This window comes from Scylla paramamosain, chromosome 10 (genome assembly GCF_035594125.1).
Source record: "Scylla paramamosain isolate STU-SP2022 chromosome 10, ASM3559412v1, whole genome shotgun sequence".
Lineage (NCBI taxonomy): Eukaryota > Metazoa > Arthropoda > Malacostraca > Decapoda > Portunidae > Scylla > Scylla paramamosain.
In genome coordinates this window covers 5160028-5167500 of record NC_087160.1, presented here as the reverse complement: position 1 = coordinate 5167500, position 7473 = coordinate 5160028, and the positions used below count along the sequence as shown (strand labels likewise).

General features: G+C 43.6%; 1 protein-coding gene across 1 annotated transcript in view; it reads left to right on the top strand.

Moving 5' to 3' along the window:
• LOC135104141 (protein argonaute-2-like) overlaps positions 1-7203 on the top strand; it is a 60967-nt gene extending 53764 nt beyond the window's left edge. The window contains exon 17 of the transcript XR_010270316.1: positions 6514-7203. The gene's annotated coding sequence lies outside the window, so the exon portion shown is untranslated. The remainder of the gene's footprint in view (positions 1-6513) is intronic.
• The last annotated feature ends 270 nt before the right edge of the window (positions 7204-7473 follow it).

Below are 7473 nucleotides of genomic sequence, written 5' to 3'. Positions count from 1 at the left end.
TCCCTCTTCTTGTGGTTCTTGTTCTCCTCCTCCTCCTCCTCCTCCTCCTCCTCCTCCTCCTCCTCCTCCTCCTCCTCCTCGATTCAATTATAGGGCGTACCATTTTTTCTGAATCTTAGTCATGTACGTATGTAGTTTTTTTCTTCCTTTTCTTCCTTTTTCTCTGTGTGATTCTGTGTTTCAATTTTCTCATAATGTGTTGTCGTAGCGTTAGTGTTGAGAAGTGTGGTCAAGTTGGCTAGGAATTACTTAATTACTTTCGTATTCTGTGTTATTCTTTGTAATCCTTTCTTTTAATTCTGGTTTTCTTTCATATTTATCTCTTTTTTTTTCCTTATCCATGTTATTTTTTTCTTTCTTCTTTCTTTTGTCTTTTCCTCTTCCTCTTTTTCCAGTTTTTTTTCTCTTCTCCTTATTTCCCTTCCGTCTATTGTTCCTCCACTTCTTTTTCCTCCTCCTCGTCCTTGTTGCCGGCTTCCTATTCCTCTTCCTCCTCCTTCTTCATCGTTGTTCTTATCTTTGTCGTCGTCGTCCTTCCCTTCTTCCTCTCCTCCTCTCATTTGCTATCTTTTTTCCCTCACTATATGAATATTCTCCCTACAAAACACCAGCCAACAGATCTGCTGCTGTAAGTTCTTTTAAGTGTTTTTATATTTTTTCATGCTCCTCCTCCTCCTCCTCTTCCTCGTCCTCCTCCTCCTCCTCCTCCTCCTCCTGTCTCTCTTCCCTGTAGCTAGTTAGAAGTAGTTACCAAACAGCCTTGCAAGGAACAAAAGATCTGTTGCTGTTTGGCTTTCCTTTGTATTCCTTTGTATTCCTCCTCCTCCTCCTCCTCCTCCTCCTCCTCCACCCTCCGTATACTCAGCAGGATGAGACTGAAGGAAGAACACCATCACAAAATTAGCCATGAAAGACACGCCTGGTGACAAATATCTGGCCTTTGCGTACTCCCTAACAGTGTCTGTACGTGCGTAGGTTTGTGTACATTGGTGGCTATACGCGAGAAAGTGTTTATAATCCACTTAGCATAAGATGGTGCAACAGCAATTTGTATGTGGCGTGCGAGTCTGGCTGGGGCGGGGATACTTCGGCGTATAAGGCAGCGAGGTGGCATGTCTTCACGAGTGTCAGTGGGCGGGCGGGACCACAGGGTAACGGTGTGTTCATTATCTCTGTTACTGATGCAAGACTGGACCTCTAGCTAGCGTCACTCCCTGCTTCCTCTCCCTCCCTCTCTCTTCACGCCTTAGCTTCCCAGTACTCCGCTGTGATTAGTAGGTGCTTCATTCTTTCTCTTCTCCTTCCTCTCGCTTCCTTCTTTTCCCTTCACATCTAAGCTTCCTCCCCCTCCTCCTTCCCTCTCTATTCATGCTTAAGCTTCCAGTACTTTGTTATACTTGTAATACTTGTCTGTTGTAATTACTAAATGTCTGGTGACGTAGTTTTTTTTTCTCTTTTTTCTCTCTTTTTTATTATACGAGTATATTATTCACGTGTTAAGGAACCTGGTTAGTGGCATAAAGAGAAGAAATAAAAATGTTTAACTGCTGTAATTATTAAGTGTTTGTTGGTGTTTTATTTATTTTTTTCCTTATTAATTACGTATTAAGGAACCTGGCTAGAGGCATAAGAAATAAGGTATAGGAAAAATAAAACGCTCAATATATTGCTACCGAATAAATAGATAAATAAAAAAATAATTTCGGAGATTTAAAAGAAGTTGGCCAATTTAATGTCACGGGTGTCTTGATACTCCTGTTGGTGGTGTGGTAATGTGAGACGATTCGTTGTGCGATTCGATATTGTTTCGTTCGTTATTTGTTTCGTTGCTTCATTACACTCATTGTTCGGAGTGGGATTTGATAGCCTGCCTTTGTATCTTAGTGCAGTTAAGCAGTAGCCTCTCCATTGTTCACACTTCAGCTGTTGTTTCTTGTTGAATAAAGTGTTAAGTTGACGAAGGCAGCTGGAGCTTCTTACTCTCGCTGCAAATGATACAAACAAAAGATGACCAGTACCATCGCTCCTCCCTCATCTTCCTCCTTTCAAAACGTGGTCCCAGTACTTCACTCCTTCCCCCCTTCAAAATGTGTTTATAGTATTTTATCCCCTTCCTCCTCTTCCTTTCAAAATGTCCCAATATCTTCACTTCTTCCTCCGTCACTATGTTCTTGGTGCTTTGTTTGTTTACTGTAACCAATGTGTTGATATCGTTGTGCTTGCTGGATAGTTGTTTGCAAAATGTGTATTAAACGTCTTTTGTTTTGTATCCTTGTGTACTTTTATGCTGCTTAATCGTAAAGTCATGTGTCGTTGTTAGACGTTTAAGACTTAACGCCTTGAGTGCTGATGACAGTGCTTTCTTGCTTCATTTGTTCAACTTCAAGGGATTTCAGAGAGGAAAAATATTATTGGTGACACCGAGAGTTTTTGACTACTTTGTGCCTTTTTCTGTCACCGGTGTGTTTCGAAACTACGTAGACTCTAAATCCGCACTTGACCATTTTATCAAGTCTGAGGAGAGGACAAAGCAGTGAAAGGATTATTCACGATTTTCATTCTTTCTTCCCCCCCTTCCCTGGTAAACTCGGAAACACTCGTACTGTTTGTGTTTTGTTTGTAACCCGTAATTTATAAACTTATGATGTACGTATTGTTACTGATGAAAGGCTTGATTACAATATTTACTCCCTTTTTCATCCTCTTCACTGATATTCACTCATAAACTCTGGGAGATTCATTATTCTGAAATTATGGCTGAAATGAGTAGTGTTGAAAAAGTGCTACTAGTATAATTTCTATGGCTGCTCCCTTCACTTGCTCAACTGTAGAACACTCCGCTGTACAACTCTGGAACTAAATTGGCAACATTAAGCGTTTTTTTTTTTTTTTTTTGAGGGGGAATTTTTTTTATTTGTATTGAGTTATTTGTTTATTTGTTTTGTTGTGCCCTTAGTTAGACTGCTTGAATCATAAAAAAAAAGATAAATGTGTGTGTGTGTGTGTGTGTGTGTGTGTGTCCATCGTAACTGTTAACCGTGTGTTGATGCAGTGTTACCAGTGCAAGAGTTAGCACGTAGGAGTGCAAGAGTTAATATGTCTGTAGCTTGTTAGTATCCTCACGCCTTGGTTCCCTTCACCAGTCACCCATGGGACGCTGCGCCCTACTTCTGACAGTTTTTGTCCCCGCTTCCTACGACGTGCACTCCTTCGCGAGGGGAATATCAAGACACCTGTAGAATTGAATTAACCTTGCCCTTTTGAAACCTTCCTTTTTTTTTTCTACGAGCAGCATTTAGTGAACTTTTTTCTGGAATATTTTATGCAGCCCTTGGCCCGCCTTCTTTATATGGCTAAAAATGAAACGTTGGGCTGCGTTGTATTCTGTTGGTGGTGACGTGTTTCCATAACGCTACATGTGTGTGTGTGTGTGTGTGTGTGTGTGTGTGTGTTGGCCTGCATGTGGCATATCAATTTTCACGTCACCAGATTTTCCGTGGTCAAGAACGCACTTAATCTTTCTGAATAGGTAGATAGAAGGAAATCTTCCACTGCGCTGTTTTTGTCTTCTTTTAATGCAAGGTAGTGTAGTCAAGCAGCACAGGAGGTAGCTACACGTTTTTTTTCTTTTGTTCATTATCATTTGTAATCATTTGAATAGATCAGTTAATAGGTCAAGAGTTCCCCATTGTCGCTCAGCCAAGGGTAGCGCTTGCTTTCTGTCAAAATATCTGTTGATCAGCTAATTAAAAGCCCCAAGATGTTGCGTCTCCGAAATATGTTACTTTCTGTCATCCGGTCGATCACTCAGTCAATCAGCCATAAGTGTTGTTAATTTGCGAAGAGCAGAGATCACTTCTAGTCAGTCTGTCTGTCATTTTGATATGTAAGTCATTGTCAATCATTCCATCATTTAATACCGCAAAGCCAGGAACTTCTGTCTCTTTATGAGGCACTCAGTCACTTATTCTCTTGGCTACGAGTACCATAAATGAGCATATATTTCACTCAGTCAACAAATCAATCAATCAGTCAGTTTGTCATTCAGTCGATAAAAAGTTGTTCTCGTCCCCGGATATTGCGTCGCCAACACTCCAAACTCCCAACACCAGCAGGTGGGTCTTGCTCTGCGCCGCCCACGCTCCACCACACAAGGTCGCCCATGGTCCTCTGCAGGTCCCCAAAGTGAGCCGTGACCTCCAAGGTGGCACAAGTGGGTCGCGGGACCGCGCAGGGAGGGGGCTGAGGGAAAGGTGCCCATACAGGGAAGGAGGACGGCATGGGTGGTGCTCTGAATGGCTGAAATGGCTGAGTGGTTACATTAATGGCGACACACTGCGACGGTCATTTGGCTGCTAGTGATAAGGAGGCTGATAGAGAAGGAAAGGTTAGTGTGGCGGTGTGTGGACCTCGGGAGTGCGTGCGGGAGGCGCGGAGGTGGCGGCGAAGGGTCAGAGGGGCGGCAGGAGAGAGTGAGCGAAGTGAAGGTTGAGGGGACGCGTGGGACGGAGAAGAACGGGAAGCGAGGCGCACGTGGGACGAAATGTCGGGGTGTGGAGACACGAGGTGAAGGTACAGAGGTGCACGGCAAGGCGGCCTGGCGGGATAACGTGGATAAGGTCACGGAGGCTCAGTCCTTTCCTGCAGGACAGAGTTGAGGCGCCACAAAGGGGTAGAACTCCATTGTAAATTCCATCCACGAAGGTTCCTCAGTGAAAATTCCATCCAAAATAATGCCTACCATTATAAATTCCCCAGTGTTACCTAACCTATTTTATTATTGAAGGAAGTTATTTTGGGAGGCTCCCCGCAAGATAGAATGTTTGTGAGGAAGATATATCTGAGAGGACCTTACAGGATACGAGGGGGCGTGCAGAGGTTTGGGACTCCAGAAGGGAAGGCGCGGCGGGCAAGGCAAAGGGGTTGTTTGCTTCATGACTTATGCTGGTAATGGCCCATCTGAATATTACTGCTTGTATTGAGGTTTGTTCCTTTGGGGAGGCGGGAGGGAGTTAAGGTGACCACCTCTCCTGGCCTCTCATCCCTGGCACTACGCCCCCAGAGGCCCCCAGGCTGTGTTGGCACGAAAAGTGAAAGGTTGGTGGTGGCAGTGGTGGTGGTGGTGGTGGTGATGATGGTGGCGTGCCGCGTGGTGGTCCTCCCTGCGTTGGTGCCGCTGCTGTCCTGCCCACATGCGGTTGTCCCGTAATGATTTTTTTTAACCAGATTCTTTACCGCTTTGTTTGAGGAACGAATGGCATACTGTAGAGACTCAGGCCAGCTCCGCCCACACGCCCGGCCCTGCTGACGTCAAGTAGGGAGTGACTCGTGTAAGACTTCACCGCCAGGAATGCATACTGGGGAAAGGAAAGCCGGAGTGTCCTATTGTATTTAAGACTACACTGCTACATAAGTCTCTGCTATATTTCTACAGGATTTGTGTTATCATTTTCCAATATCCGGGTATAGAAGGCATGTAGGTGGAGAGCAGGGGGAAGGGTTAAGGCTGGCGGTGGTCACTTATCTGGCCGTGCTGCCCCCGCGCCCCGCATAGCTGACGTCAAACAAGGGAGCAACACACTGCGCCTGATGGGAGACTGCGTGTGTTCCTTACCAGGCGTGTGTGCGGGAGAGGCAAAACAAAATGGAAGCACTCTACTTAAAATATTTATCTGTATTTGTAGAGCTACTTACTTATGGACATTTCTTGATGGTTTTCAAATTTCAGTGCCATTCGCCTGAGCATTGTAGTTGCAGGCACAGTCAAGAGACGTGGCTCCGAAGATAGGAGCTGGTGGGTGCCCTACGTTGTATGTGCGTGTGACCGTGCCTCGCGTGGATAGGTTCAGGAGGGGAGAGGGACGGGGAGGCACGGAACATCAACTCTATTTAGTGTAAGCAGTGGTGTGTGGGGGTGTGGCGGCCAAAGCCGGCGTGCCCTCAAGACTGCTCTTATTTATTTATTTACCAGTTTATTTTAGTTAGTTATTTAGATGGTTAATTATTTAGTTCATTTATTTATGTATTTTATTTATCTGGTTACCTGCTTACTTTATTTATATACATATTTTGTTTACCTGTCCTTTTAAAAGCCATTGTCAGCAGCGACTTTTACATACACGAGGTGCCCAATTAGATCAGGAGACGCAGCCTTGAAGACACAAATAGGATCCTGTTAGGGAAGAAAAAGGTTATAAATAAATCAAATCTACCTTTACATATCTTCTAGAGAACGGCTTACTCACAGTTAGCTTTCCCAGAACCACCAAAATTGTGTGTATGTGTGTGTGTGTGTGTGTGTGTGTGTGTGTGTGTGTGTGTGTGTGTGTGTGTGTGTGTGTGTGATACTTTATTAGTCATATGGTCGTGAGACATTCCCGGAGTGAGTGTCCCAGGCCTGGAGTCCTCAAGCCGCGGAACACTCAGGGTTCCGCTCCAGCACGGCGTGACACGAATGTTGCCTTTGTTGTTATTATTGCCGTAATGAGTAACGCTGCCTTCTTATGCACACAGGTCTTTGTGGGCTGTGTTTTGCGCCTTTTACTGTCATCGAGTAACATTTCCGCTTATGATGGTGCGGGACGAGGAGCTGTGTGGCGGCCTGCGTGACATCTCAGGCTGGAGAGGAGGTACAGTCGGGCACAGGCGGGGTCAAGAATCGAGAATACACTACACTCACTCCCTGTGTATTTAGAGGTTTCAGTCTTAGGTGATATGCTGAGGGTCTTTCAATCGTTAAACTGTTTCGTCAGCTCATGGGTGGACTTGAGGAGGAGGATGAGGTGGAAGTGGAGGAGAAGATGGAGAAGCAAGATTTGTATATACTTGATAAATGGAAATAATTAAGAGTGAGGAAAACATTAGACCTGCGTTTCTCAATCGGAGTTCCTCGGAACCACAAAAGGTCTTTAGGGATTCCACGAGAAAGAGTGAGATAAGCTAACGCACTTTTGATTTTTTTTTAAATTTCATATTCGTAATATTACTGTACATGCACAGCATATTATTGGTTATTATAATATTGTAATATAGATATCATCCTATCTAATCTATTATGCTATCAAAAAAATATAACAACCATTAGGGATATATTTAGTGATGTCTGTACGGCGCCACGGTGTAACCGCCTTCACTAGTCAATGCCCACTCAGCGGACGGGACCTGTTCGTGACTGATTCGTGTATCAAGTGACTCAGTACAGGACACATGCATGGCCATGGTCTACATCAGTTGTTTCTGTGCTTCTTGGCATGCAGGTGCACTTCCTCATTCACCCACGAGTCAGTAAATTTCTTTTAGCATTAAAAATAAATTTGACAAAGAATTATGAATTTTTCCTTAAACCAGTTATTAATATATATATATATATATATATATATATATATATATATATATATATATATATATATATATATATATATATATATATATATATATATATATATATATATATATATATATATGTTTTACATT